The sequence below is a fragment of the Camponotus vicinus genome, unplaced genomic scaffold, assembly GCF_025532165.1.
Source record: "Camponotus vicinus isolate PSW18456_S1 unplaced genomic scaffold, iyCamVici1.0 SCAF_8, whole genome shotgun sequence".
Classification (NCBI taxonomy): domain Eukaryota; kingdom Metazoa; phylum Arthropoda; class Insecta; order Hymenoptera; family Formicidae; genus Camponotus; species Camponotus vicinus.
The window spans coordinates 17060757-17075747 of NW_028141980.1; the positions used below are offsets into that span (position 1 = coordinate 17060757).

At 30.9% G+C, this 14991-nt stretch overlaps 1 protein-coding gene, 1 long non-coding RNA gene and 1 other non-coding gene across 4 annotated transcripts in view; 1 reads left to right on the forward strand and 2 right to left on the reverse strand.

The window, feature by feature from the left end:
• The window catches only part of LOC145975813 (uncharacterized), a 118555-nt gene that overhangs the window by 30955 nt on the left and 72609 nt on the right, over positions 1–14991 (forward strand). The gene's annotated exons all lie outside the window — the stretch shown is intronic.
• Positions 3902–14991, reverse strand: part of LOC145975814 (uncharacterized) — a 211806-nt gene continuing 200716 nt past the window's right edge. The window contains exon 6 of the long non-coding RNA XR_014440094.1: positions 3902–4029. This is a non-coding gene — a long non-coding RNA (uncharacterized LOC145975814). The remainder of the gene's footprint in view (positions 4030–14991) is intronic.
• On the reverse strand, positions 14223–14295 carry Trnav-aac (transfer RNA valine (anticodon AAC)). The gene has a single exon. It is a non-coding gene; the product is annotated as a tRNA-Val (tRNA).

Genomic DNA, 14991 nt, shown 5'->3' on the forward strand with positions numbered 1-14991 from the left:
ATATCGTCTTGTCTCGAAATTCAAGACAAAATCAAAATAAAATTCTTGATTAGTTGCCTTGAAAAATTAAGGTTAGGTTAGAATAAGGTTTTTAAGTTTATTGACCTTGTCAAAATTATTGAGTTTTGAAAAGAATTAAAATATGCATATCTGTAAATTTTAGATGATCGAAAAATCATTATATTACATATAAATTTAAAAAGTTTTATTCAATAAGTAAAAACACTTATATTAATAAATTTAGAAAAACAATTAATATAATAGACAAAATAAAAAATGACATAAAATTTTACACAATTTTTTAGCTACATAAAACTTTGCGTGCGGAATATGTAAACGATTCTCTGATTATATTAGATTATACGCATGTGAGTCGCGTCTGCATTCTAATATTGTACGCAATTGTCTTTTCGTAAAAACAATGAAAATATATATTATGGGAAATAAACGAATGACAAATAATAATAATTATCTTAAATTGTATAAAGATTATGTTATTATTTTAAATATTATTCTAAACAATTTTACGTTATTATTTTAAATGATTTTTCAATATTTGATATAATTGTTAATAAAATCAAGGCAAGACAATACAAGATTTTTTAGATTTTTATTATAGAGATTCACTCAAGACCGAGACAAGGTTTAAGTTTCCGACAATTTCCAATACCAATACGATATTTTTACGAATATTGTCTTGAGTCTTATGCTCAACCCTAATGAGAGATAAAGATCCTGTTTGAATTATTTTCATAGTGACGAAACGAGCGCGATCTATTTACATGCATTCCGATAACGAAGAAGGTGCAACAGACCAATTCAGTTGAATCAACCAACTGAACTGTTGCGTGACCGCAACCACTTCGGGATACGACGAGTGCAATGGCATTCAAAGCCTCGGGACGCAGGTGCTCCAGCACCAAGTTCCGTGCCGTTGAATTGGCTACGACTGTTCGTGCGACTATTTGCACAGTGCAATTTTAAACACACATACACGCGTATCCCGAACCTCAGAAAAATGCTGATGGAAATATTTCTTGAGATACCGTTCGTTTTTACCTACCTAAACCACGGAAATTTAATTCGCCGCAATTTCTGTGATCTCGATCTCTTAAAAGCTCTTAGTATTGCGATTAAGAATCAATCAAATTCAATTAGAGAAATTTTATAAACGCTGATGTGCTGAAAGAGTAGTTGCGACAAATATTATATTCTGTAACTTATATTAAACTTTTTGTTGTATTTTTAGAAATGCAAATTAATCAAATACTCTATAAAGTGCAACAACACTTGTATAAATAGTATGTGTGCCAAATATTAACAGCGCGATAAAATTGCATTACAACATTATAGTGTAGCAATGGCGGGCGTCACGTAAACGATATTTTAATCTCGTCCGAATTAATCAGCTGACCGATCTAACCGGGGCGGGTGAGTTATGGACCAGCTTTCGTGAATTCGTGCCGAGAGAGAGGCCGAGGTCGTGACTGTTACAAAACTCGCGTGCCTTTTCCACGACGTGGAAAAAGCAGCATCTGATCCGTTTGACCTTTCCTCGGCGACGTTGATGGACGAGACGATGATTGGTATTCGGGATTCGAACTGAGAAATAAAGTACCACCCCTAAGTTGGACCCCTGATGTATTCCTTCCGAAGCCTAGCAATTTTGTTTCAGAAAAATCGAGCTCCCGTAAACGTTGTCGAGAAATCTTTCGAATCGACATCATTAAGATGTCAAGAGTAACTAGGCATATGCCTGGATATACATTATATACAAGGAATCTTTATATAAAGAATATATCTTAGAATGTTTATCAGTGAATTTAAAATTTAAATTATTACATAAAGCAAAAAGATGTGAATTGTATCATAATTAAAAAAATGCCGTAATTATAAATTAATGCTTTCTATATAATATGAATAAAAATATATGTGTGAATATATACAATTATTTTATATGCCTAATTTTTTTATAAATATTTTTATAAATATTTTTATAAATATTTTTTATAAATATTTAAAATTATATTTAAAATAATATTTATAAGAAAAAAAATAATATATATTTAGAATGATATAATATTTAAAATATTTAAAATTTTTTAAATAAATTATTTAAAATATTTAATTTAAATAATATTAAAAATATTATTTAAAAGTTTTAAAATTTATACTTTGAAATATGCTTAGTAATTGTGGATATCTTACCTGACAGTTATTTCGCTGTCGCCCGATGCCTCCCCCAGCCTTTCCCCCTCTTCTTCTCTTGTTTATTCTTCGTGACCTTCACGAAAACACAGTTAATTACAATTGCATGTACATCAATCAAATTAATCAATAAAATATGACGGCACTCCCGACACATCCTCGACTTTATTATATCGCGATGAAAGAACAATGTGTTTTCAAATTGTTAAACTACGCGATTATAAATACGGCTACATTTGATATTAATTAATTAAATGTAGCCGTATTTATAATCTCGTAGTTTAACAATTTGAAAACATTCTCGACATCATTGTTTCGAAATCGATTCGTTCTGAATATCCGCTACGTGTTTTATTAATGACTATAAAGTTCTAAAATTACGGAGCGGGTAGCGATATCTTTCAGCTCGAGTGTCACCGTGATAACAAGTTGATTATATGTAAACACCTATACGTCGCAAAACTTGCTTCTCGTTTATATTCTTTGTTATCATCTGTGTTAAAAGAGTGAGAGAGAGAGACACCATGCCTACAAGTATATGTAATGATATATTCTTCAATTGTGAATCTGCTTCTTTATTGTTATCCCTACAATATAAATATAGTATTGTTTTATTAATATTCTTATTTGTTATGTGAAAAGGAAATTAAATTTAAATAGTACTCGGTAATTCGCAAAAAAGAAAAAAACAATTAATTTATAATTCTTGTTCAAAGATGAGAAAACTAAGAAATTGAGCAAGCTCCTTGGATCACATATTTAATTTAGTATTTTCTACAATATAAATAAAGTGCTATCTATTTTATTAACATTCTTGTTTATTACGAAAGGGAATAAAATCAATTTTAAAAGTATTCGGAAAATTTATGAAAAAAACTTGATTCATAATTTTTATTCAAACATAGAGAAAACTAAAGAATTGAGTTGAATTTAATTTCGTAATTTTTACAATATAAATGGAATATTTTTTGTGTTTTATTAACACATTCTTATTTATCTTAAATGATTATCTTATATGAAAGTGTGTTGTGTTTTATTAATATTTTTATATATGAAAGAGAATAAAATCAATTAATTAATATTCGATAAATATTCGATAAATTTGCAAAAAAATATTGATTTATAGTGCAAAGATAAGAAAAAACTGAAGAATTGAGTCAAGCTCTCTCTCTCTCTCTCTCTTTCTCTCTCTCCCTCTCTCCCACATTGATTCAATATTTAAATCTTCATTAATTGAAATAAATATATTCTTAGCTCACTTCTAGTTCTTTTTCTTCGATATTTTCACTCTTTTCTATGATGGCAGAAAGAATGAGCCAACGAGGAAAAATGGCAGGACGGAATAAAGCAAACGCGAAAGTTCGCGAAGCCGGAGGAATTTCTAGAATGTGTTCCTGCGTGCACTTTATTCGCAGCCGTGCTACTTTTTCGCGGAAAAAGGCGGAAGAGATGATTCGCCGCCGTCAAAAACCGTCCCAACCCTCGTCTTTTTTTTCCGGGCGAATATAAACCGCGCGCACGTGACGGCGAATTCGTGATGTGAGAGAGAAAAAAAAAGAGGAGAGAAGCTATGAAAAGAGAGCATTTCGGTTAAAGAGTCTTCTTTTCATCCTCGCTGTTATTCAGAACGTAATATCGTCTCATCCCCTTGGCGAAACTCACCCTTACGTACCTTCGCCTGTTCGCGCGTACCTTTAATGTCCGTGTTGCCACTTTTGTTACGTAATACGATAATGGCGCATTAAGCGCGTTCAAAAGACTCTTCTCTATTCGTTTCTTCCTATCACGCATGGTTTCCACTCGCCTAAAAGTGTGATGTATCTGGAAAGAATAAAGCATATATTTATTCATTTAATTTTTTACAATGCTTCCTTAAACAGTGATTGATGAGCAAGATAGTTACAAAAGTTAATATCTCTTCACAATAATATGATATATATAACCATGATAATATTATAGTTTTAACCAATTTTTCTTTAAAAGATGTCATTTTTTTTTAATAATTTTTATTTTATCTCCGCGCGAAACGTAATTATTTTATAAACTTTGAAAAACTTTATATTTTAAATTTAAAAAATTTATTATATATATATATATATATATATATATATATATATATATGTACGATTAAAAATAATTTTGCATATATATAAAATAAAAACATTTTTTTAACGATTTTTACTCTTTATCTGTGCGAAAATATTATTATTTTATAAAATTTCAGAAATTATTTTAAAATTATACTTTAAATTTAAAAAAATTTATTTTATACATATGTAAAATTATAGAAATAATTTTGCACATATATAGAGTTAAAAATAAAGAACTTTAAATACATAACAATTTCATAAAATAGCAAATATTTATTATGTTTGAAAGTTTCAGAGTTTTCTTATTAAAAATTGTGAGTTGAGTATTTGTGAGTTGAACATTATGCTTGCGGTGTAACAACCCTTGTTAAAAGGAGATTTTGAATTAAGATAAATTCGAGAGAGTACCGTATGCGTATGTGTGTGAGTATAATATACATGGCGGCTTTATACCTGTTTTCAAGAGACTCTTAAGTATACCCGAAGAGGTGAGAAGTATTAATTCGAGCCATTGAACCTCGGGGGCAAACATCAAAGGCAAGGAAGGAGCTATATCGAGTTTCTCCTTTCAAGTGATGTTTAAAAAGTGTAGGTACTTCATCGCGCTGAGATAATTAGAACAGGGGCTTTAAATTCACGTAAAGTTGTTAATTTTCTATAAGATTTTATAATTATATAAAAAATAAAATTATAAAGTACCGTTAATTTAATACAAGTTCTCTTATCTTTGCTTCTCCAATAGAGAATTTCTGCAGTTTCTTTTTGCACTTTTTCTCCAGCGAAAAGAAATAAAATATCATAAGGCAATTGATATTCTTCACATTTCGTCTGGAAAATCATTTGTAATTTTATTAGAGAACGTAAAAATATTTTAGTTAATACTTGAGGAATCAGATGTGGCGATAAAGTCAGATGTCAGAAAACTTGATGATATGACCCAATTCTGTCACGAACTTTTCGATTCGACCTTATCCGAATCGACTCTTTTTCTGTCTCCTTTTTTCCTTCAATTTCTTGAAATGCGTCAATTCCTCATTATACCGTAAATTCTGTCGTTTATTATTCGCAGGTGAATCAATCCCATGGTTAGAAACTCGGCATTCGTTTTGAGGACGGATAATCAAAAGGAAATAAACCGCTCGTCGCTCGTGTCGAGATGATTTCCTTCCGCGGAAAGATCGTAAACCGACATATCTGTGTTTCCAGCCTACTGTGACGGACGTACGACAGCGATGCTGATTTTCACTGACTTGGAAATCACGATAGCATAGAATTTTTTCCACTTCTGGATTCCTCCTACCTTTTCTCAGGTCTGGCTTTACGATTTCATACAATGACTGAGGATAAATTTTATACGACAACGAAAGCTTCTTTCCTTTTATTATTTGGAGGGAAATCTGTTTCCAAAAAGAATTAAATCAAATAATCTTTTTTCCAGGAGCAAATAAAAATACACTTACAAATACAAACACATATGTCCTAACCATGTTATAGTTTTTATTTCATCGTTTTTATATTAATATCAAATATTAAAATTAATATTTAATATTAAATATTAAAATATCAACACATACAAAAACGTTAAAAATTAATTTAACAAATTTAAAAATGAGCTTTACAGTTTAAAAATCAAATTTTATCAGAATACATTCGTCTGGTGTAAGAGTTGTAAGTTTTATAATTTATAGAAAACTATAGAACTAAAATTTGTAGAAAAACATAATAGTTCAGCTGTTGCTCATATTAAATTTATAAGAAACTTTTCAAATTAATAATCACTAATCACTAACTTTTAATTATTATGGAATAATGCATATTATGGAATTTAATGCAAATATTTAATGATAATGACATATTTATTAGGTATTGCTATAAATTTTTTATGGCATAAATTTTGACACTATAAACATTTAGACATTGCAATTGCACATTTAGAACAGTTATAGACATTTGCTAGAAAAATGCCAATAATATATAATTGACAATTCTATAAAATATGTATCTATTTTAACAACCTATCGGAAAATAGATATGGATTATTAGTGATATTCCATTGTCAAATTAGAGGAAGATTTAATGATGACAGGTCCCATTTCCTTTGTCAAGTGGCAAATTTAAAAAGATTGCTCGTTCATAAAATAATGCCGCAATTTCTCCAGTATGGAGATAAGAAAAATAACACCTCGAAAGATTCTCATCGTCGAGACGTTTTTTCGCTGTGACAAAATGCTACCAATTTTTTCTCTCAAAGTTTCTTCTGAAAAGATATTCGCCGAAAAGAAATTCTTAATTCTTGTAAAAGTACAAATAAAAACTTTAATATTTTTATCTGGATTAATATTAAACATACAAATTATACATATTAACTATAAAACTAAAAAGTATATCAAGTATATCATTATAAAACTAAAAAGTATATCAAGTATATCAAGAATATTATATAAATATTATAAATTAACATTAAATATTAAGAAAAATATGAAATTGATTATTTAAATAGTATTTAAAAATTATAATTTAAATATTATAATATAATTATAATTTTTATTTTTAATATTAATCAAAATTGTTTAGAATAAAATATTGATTAATATTAAAAATAAAAATTACATTGAAAAATAAGAACGTTAATTATATTTGACACACATTAAAGATACAATTATAAGCTAATATCTTAAAAATGAAAATGGAAGATTTGTACGTTAGTAGATTAACAACGTATGTTCGGTTCTTTTTCTATTTATGGACCGCAATGCAGCGCCCTGGTCGGATAATACATATTTCTAGGCGCTCTCTTTTCCAATTCAACAACGCGAGAGAACGGGGTCGACCAATGTCTGCCCTAGTATTTCAAAGCACTTGAGAGATATCCGCAAATGGACCAAGTACACAAAGAATTTTCTCTATCTCGCTCCCGCTCTTTTTCCCGAATACGTTCTCTTTCGTACGCGGTTATAACCGTTTCCGCGAAAGCTTTTATCGGAATAGATTAGACAGCTGAAAGGGCCGCCACCATATTCTTCGCGGCGATGGTGTTTGATATGATCTTACTGCACTCGGTAGGGAAAAAAAAATAATCCCTTGGCGTGGGTCTTCTTCGAGAGGGTTTGATATTCCACGGATCATTCGTCTTGAACTCCTCTCGTCGGTAAGACATTACTTGCCGCACCTGGAATATCCTGCGCGATACCCCATTTTCTCGTCGGCAGGATTTCAGGATAATCCCGCTCAGCTTCAGAAGAGAATGGACAAAATGGAGAAATGCGTGGACGAAACAAGAAGAAAAACACCGAAGTGACATTTAATGCTGACTTTAAATGAATGTTTAAGTTTCGAAAAAACGAAAGATACACAAGCATAAAATACAATTGCAATGATATAATAAATAAAATATGCGCGCGCGAGAAAACGTCAGAATTTCGTCTTCGAAGTTTAAGTTAGGAAAAGATAAATTTAAAAATTTCAATGAAAATTATTCATCATTACGTGCAAAAATTATTATTGCAAAAAAATTGATTAAAAATGAATTATAAGATGTTTAGAATAATAATAAAAATAAATAAAAGATTGCGAACACAAAAATATCACATTAGATACAATGACAACAAGGACATACGAATATAATAATTTATAAAAATTAATTTTTTCAATTAAAATTAATAATACAATTAAAAATGTAATTAGAAAAAAATAACAAACTGCATATTTTCAAATTTCTTTTTTAGATATTTAACATCTTTATATTTTGATTATTGCGTATATATGTTGATTTTTAATTATTTTTTATTTTATAGATGTTAAATTTAAACTATTAATCATTGTCATTTTTGTATCAATCGCATTTGCTGCATAGTTATATAATTTTACTATTTTTCATTGAATAAATTCTCTAAAAATAAATGGAAATTGAACTCGAATGAATTATCTTCATTATAGATGCAAAAATACAGTTTATAATTTTTAAAAATACACACTTTAGTCACTATTTTAATCTAATAAACAGAACTAAAGTTCTTATAATTTTGATTAATTTGTTTTCGAAAGTAATTTTTATGAATTAGTGAGATTTTTACGATTAAAATGACACCAAACGTGATATAATCGGGTAATTAGATATATAATAAAAATTTTGTGAATATGTATTCTGAAAATTATTCGAATATGTTTGTGTCATGTATTTAATATAATTTGCCATAAAAATTTTACTAATTCATGAAAACTATCTTCGAAAACAAACAAATTAAAAATATAAGAACCTCAATCTTTTTTATTATATTAACAAAAAATGTGAAAAATAATATTATATTAAAAAAAGTAATATGAAAGAAAAACACATTAAAATCAAAAATATAAAAATTATATACGTGACATTTACCGAATTATGCGCGCTTTCCTCGATATGACTAATTCAATTCAATCGCGAATAATATCGGAAAATTATGAGTCGCACGAGGGAGATACGAAAAAGATTTGCCAGATACGGACCTCAAGTTGCTCGTCATAGCCACTGCGGTAAAGCCACGGGAAAAATCTTGCCCAAGAAAAGTTAAAGTTTTGATCCTCGACGACCCGATATCGCGGTACGTGCCGAACATCCTACGAGTCCTGGCTAACTACCAGAGCTTTTCCCTTCGAGCTTTCCTCTTCTCTCATCCCCTAGAAAAATAGACCATAAGGTCGTTAGCCGACCGAGGATTCCCACTCAACGACGTTAGTCTTTCAAGATGGCTTGCGCTTCCTGAAACTAGTACTTTCATAAATAATTATTACATGAAAGAAATATAAAAATTATTAAAAAATAAAGTTCAATAACCTCTTGCGCAAACGGTTCAGTATTTCAAGATAGTATTTGTCATCAATATGTTTGTATTATTATATTTTTTTAGTAATCTATATAATTATAATTCTATAATCTTTTTTATTTTAATTACTAGTACGCTTTAAAAAAGCCCTTGTTTTCCAAACACATATTTCATTATTAATAAATATAAATTAATAAATATAAATTTATACTAAGGAAATACCGATCGAATATTTCGTTAGCGTTAATAATTTCTTAATACTAAAAGTACACACCGTTAGAAGAATGTACGTAATATATTCTCATGAACGCGCACCAAACGTCAAATTATCAGCGTTCGCAGCACAACGGGGCCAAAATGACGGTGAACCAACATCGTGCGAGCTAACGGCGTTCGCAATTTTGTCGATAGCGCAATTTGCCCGCCGTCTCGTTGCGTTCATGTACATACACACATCCGCGCGCGCGCGCGCGTATCGTAATCGCATAATATCTCTCGAGATACCAGTTTACGCCATGCAAGTGCCAAATTGCAGCTGCAGCCGTAGCTGCTGGATCTGCGCGATGTGAAATATCCGCCACGATAATAATAGGATGCCGCCCCCGGGCCAGGTCAGACGTGCATTCTATTCCGCAATTGTTTCGTCGCGTCGTAATTACGGCATTATTTCGTTTCTCGTCTAATCCACTATACCTGCCACTCTTCGCCCTGTCACGTCCCTCCCCCAACTCGTCAGTTATATTCACAACCTGCGGGAAATCGAGCGTATTCGTATCTCGTTATATTTCATTCTTGACTAAACTAAAACACCGTACGAGATATTTCCTGCTTATTCCCCACACTTTATCCCCAAATTCGTTGATAAACTTCCGCGGGAGCTTTTCTGAAAATTCTCCCAACTTTTACGACAGTTTCTCGAGATACAGAGAGAGACATTATTTTCATAAGTTTATAAATTTTCACGAAAATATATTCATTTCTCTTATTTTATTAATGATAAATTTCTCGTAAATTTCTAAACTGCTAATAAATTTCTCGCGATTTTTAAAAATATCTGGGATATCTTTATAATATTTTTTTAATATTATATACATATAATATTTTTTAATATTTTTTAAATATTTTTAATATTCTTTTTATAATAATTTTTATAACATTTTCTTCCAATCCTCGACGCTTCGCTGGACCACATCGACCTCTTCTCTCATTATGAAACATCCTATGCAACATTCTTCAAAGTGTAATATTGCAAAATGTACATTTTTCACGGTAAACGTTCCAGCTGGCTCGATTTCCCATGAAAATTGAATGATCTTCATTTCCCCGGAGATTCGCCCGCACCTTCTTCAGCCTGATCGTTAAAAGTGCCACCCTTATAAGCGCGCTATTACTCTCGGATGTCGGATGCATCGCATGCATCGGGATACAGAGGTGCGCGCGCGACAAAAGCGGAACGCAAACATCAACGAGCCGAAAGTTAGATAGAATTGAGTTCGCGAAACTACGACGTCGGCTTTTACAACTTGTAATTAAATTACCTTGCACACGCGCGCGCGAGATCGCGTGTAAATTGTGTCGCGTGTATCGATCGACAGGTCTTGACGAAACCCGTAATTTTTCGGGATTATTCCGAGCGCGCGCGCAAAAAAAGGATGCAATTTGCATACGCGTCGCGTAAAAGGAGAGCTGGATTATTTTTTTAACGCAAACGAGAAGCCGCAATTGTGACATATTACTCACTGCTACGTATACACTGCAGCAATTTCTTCCTTGCTTATAGATATGTTTCAAATAATAATTTAATCAAGGAATTTAATCAAAGAATAATAATTTAAATTAAGAAATAATAATTTAAATTACGAAATAATAATTTAAATTACGAAAAAATAATTTAAATTAAGAAATAATAATTTAGATTGAGAAATAACAATGTAAGATACATATCAATAATTTCCCATAGTCTTATAAACAATGTGGAGTTTTGCGTCCCTATAGAATGATAAGAAGTATATTTCATTTAAAGGTTCAACTATTTTTTTATTCTATCAATATCGAAAATCTATGATTTTTAGAAATGTTTTTTGAAGCATATTAAAAATTGATTTTTTTTATGTGTTTTATATATGTTTTTATTGTTTAAATTATGTAAATTTTTAAATCTCGAATATTTAGCTTTATTTGTATTCAATATGAATCTCTGCGCATAACATGTTTACAAATTCATGATTTGACAATGTTTTTCCTCGTGTAATTGTCTAAAATATAAAAACTCGACCTAGTTTTATCCCGTAGAATAATTTGATATATTAAACTTAATTTCATTTCATCAAAAAAATGAAAAAATAACAAAGTAAAATAATTTTAAAATTAGATATTACAATTTTGCTGAATTTTATTTTGAAAGTAAAATGATATTAAATATTAATTTTCTTAATTTCATTTAGTTTTAGTATTCCCAAAAAATCTTTTCTTTCATTTAAAAAAGAAAATTGTTATCCATTAGTTTTCAATATCAACATCCATCGCACCAATGTTTTGAGAAAAATTTGTTTAAAGTTTTGCAGGTCTATTTGAAAACATGCGTGCTATCCCATTCAAAGTCTCAGTTCCTTCAATTTTACAAATTTCTGAATGAAATTTAAAAAACATCAAATATCGTACTTTAAGAAAAAAATCTATAAATATTTTAAATAAAATTGGAAGGAGAGAGACTTATTCTTCAGACATAATATTTTCAGAAAATGTAAAAAAAATCGACTTTTTACTCTCCAAAATAGACTGGCCCTTAATTATGTACATTCCTCTATATTTCATTTTGTGAGAAAGTCTTCGCGCACGCGGATGCACCTGCGAACGGAACCAAAACTTTATCGGAGTCGCGGGGGAAAATGAGAAACAGGGATCGGGATTTAAGGGCAGTAGGATAGCGATGGTACTCATAAAACTTGTACGCACCCGAGACTGGCGAGAAATAAAAAAGTAGCGCGGAGAAATCCCCTGGTTGAGGAGGAACGAAACGAAAAACGACAACCGCCGGGGATGCACCGGGCGAGTCTACACCACACATTTTCCTATCCTAAGACAAAAGTATTATAAGTTCGAGAACACTCGCGCCTCTCGCTTCCTCACCTGGGCTTCTCCCTCCTCTCTCGAGTCAATCCTTTAGAGTCCCAGGATTTTGTGATTGCGTTATATACTTTCTCAACATATGCATGTGCATCTCTCATGCAAATGAGAGATTCATGCAAAACGCTTTATTCTGTGAACAGCGTAAGTTATAAACTTTGTACAAATGTTGTTAAAATATCATAAGACATCATATTATATCTGCATTTTAAATAAAAAATATATATTTTGCTCTTAAAAATCTAATTAATAAATATAAACCGTTCCAACAGTCTAACTAGTGGACAGTTATTTCACTTATTTTCTTTGATAATTATTTTATTTTATTTTGATTAACTTTGAATGATTATTATTAATTTTATCAAAATTTTTTAAAGCCAAAATGTATTTTAGCTTCTTTTAAAAGCCAATAATCTTAATAAGATCAATAATATTAATAATCTCATGTTAATATTGATATTATCTTGACAACTAATTAAAAAATTTTATCTTGAGCTCGTCTCGAATTTCGAGTCAAGATAAGACGATATCAAGATTAGTCCTGGTACCTCGAGCAACGCCCTATTTCTAACAGAAAGATCTGGCTATTCACCCTGAAGAATAACAGGCTCGGAGAGACCGGTTGTATCGGGTTTTGAGGTGAAAGAAAAGCCTGCGGCGCGTTAGATTTACTAATGGCGTCGATAGTTCACATAGCCCGAATTAAACTTTCACGAGCGCGGCTCGCTGACTCCCGCATACTCGATTCGCGGGTTTACACGATCGTTACACGAGTGTCATGCATAATGCATGTACTTTCGTGCACTCTAATCGGCAGTTTACTGTTAATCGACTGCCATTGTTTCTGTTGAGATGCAGCTTCGTCTCTGACGCTATTGTTCAATAATTTCATCTCCTCGAGTGCTCATCCGGGGGTAACACGCGCACTCAGGTGCGAAATGCCGCATTGTCTTTGATGATTATTGATTACCGCGAGTGTGTTAAAGCGAAAACAATAAGTTTAGCCTTTTAAAATTGCCATAAATATAAATTCTTTCATTGTCTTCTTTCATTGTGTTGCTAACTACGCCTTTTTGGTAAAAAAATGAGATAAAATATGACAGATCTGAATAAAAAATGCTCTTTATTATTAATGATATGCATATATATAGACGATTTTATATAAAAAAATTCCCGATTAATTTTTCTAGTAAGGGATTTTAATAAAAGTTTAATTTTAATTAAAAAATTTTTATCAAAAATTACGTATAAGACAATTTAATTAAAATAAATTGCGACTTTTTATCAGAGATAATTTAATATAAAAGTTTCAAGTAATCAATTTGAATCATTGTCATTTAATTAGATCTCCTTACAATCCATTAAAATTTCATAATGATCTTTTAAACGATTTTATCGACACGTTGATGACCGTTTCTTTCATCCTAAGATAAATGCAATTTGCAGTCGCGTTTTTAAATCTTGAAAAAGCATTCTCGGATCGAGGAGTCTCTGTATTAGGCGGATAATTATAGAAACGCTTGGCAAACACGCCTGGCGAACCGCTGCGTGAACGGAATGGAGATTATGCTAATTACAGTCGCAGATGTAATTAGTAAATTATGTGGACCGTGTCAATGCTGCGCAGAACATTGTAAATTATGTTTCTCATGTGCAGCCGTTTGGCACAAATCCTATTCATTCTATATAATATTCAACATTTTGCAGGGCGTTCGTAAAGAAAAAAAAGCATCTATAGGAGAAAACAAGTTTTAAGAAAAAAATGTATTTAACGTACTCATTCTTTTATTTTGCAAAATGCTTGGCGATGACTTCTTCTCATTAATCATTCATTAAGATACATGTAGGGAATTATCTCTGTACGCAAGTACGAGTTATAAAAATAAAAATGTTAAAAAAGCGCGAAAATAAAATAATTTTTATTTTCTTTTATTTCTCCAACATTATTTCTAGCTATCTAATTTTTTCATCGTAAATTAATTTCGGACGCAAAAAATGTTTCCGCCCGGGATTGAACCGGGGACCTTCCGCGTGTTAGGCGGATGTGATAACCACTACACCACAGAAACTTGTTGGGAAGAGTTTCCCTCTATTTTAGTGGTATTCATATTTTTGCTCTAAATTGCATCTACTTGAACATTGTTTAAATTTGTTAGAATTATGCAAAAGAATTTAACGCTTCATGATACAGTATAACATTATACTATGTTTTATTCCAGAAATTTTTACAAAATACAGTAATCATTCATAGATATAATAGTCATGTTGAAATATACAAAACCTTAGATTTTTTTATATATTTTTTCAGAATAATTAAAATATATAAAATTATTTTAGCCCAGTATAATTTTTATTCGATTTCAGTGGACACATACTACGTGATAAAAATTTTATCGTAGCATTATCGAAAATGTTATCGTTATCACAATAACATTGCATAACGTAATAGCTGTGTTGATGCTCAAAATCAGAATAAATTACAAGCATGCATGTAAATAATTTGTTGTTACAAAATCGACTGGCGAAATGTCTCTGTGGGAAAAGTTACGTTAAAAGTTTCGAATTTGAGTCGCTTCTGCAAAATGGCCTGTTTTCGTCTAAAGTTGAATAGTTCTACACTTGTTGCTAAAGCCTCTATCGTGTTTTGGTCGTAGCCAGCAATCTGCTTTCATCCCGGATTACAATCCGATGTGAACAATCCGATCTTCAAAAACATAATCGAAAACTTTACGTTGACAGGCTAACAGCTGATTAAATTTTGTATC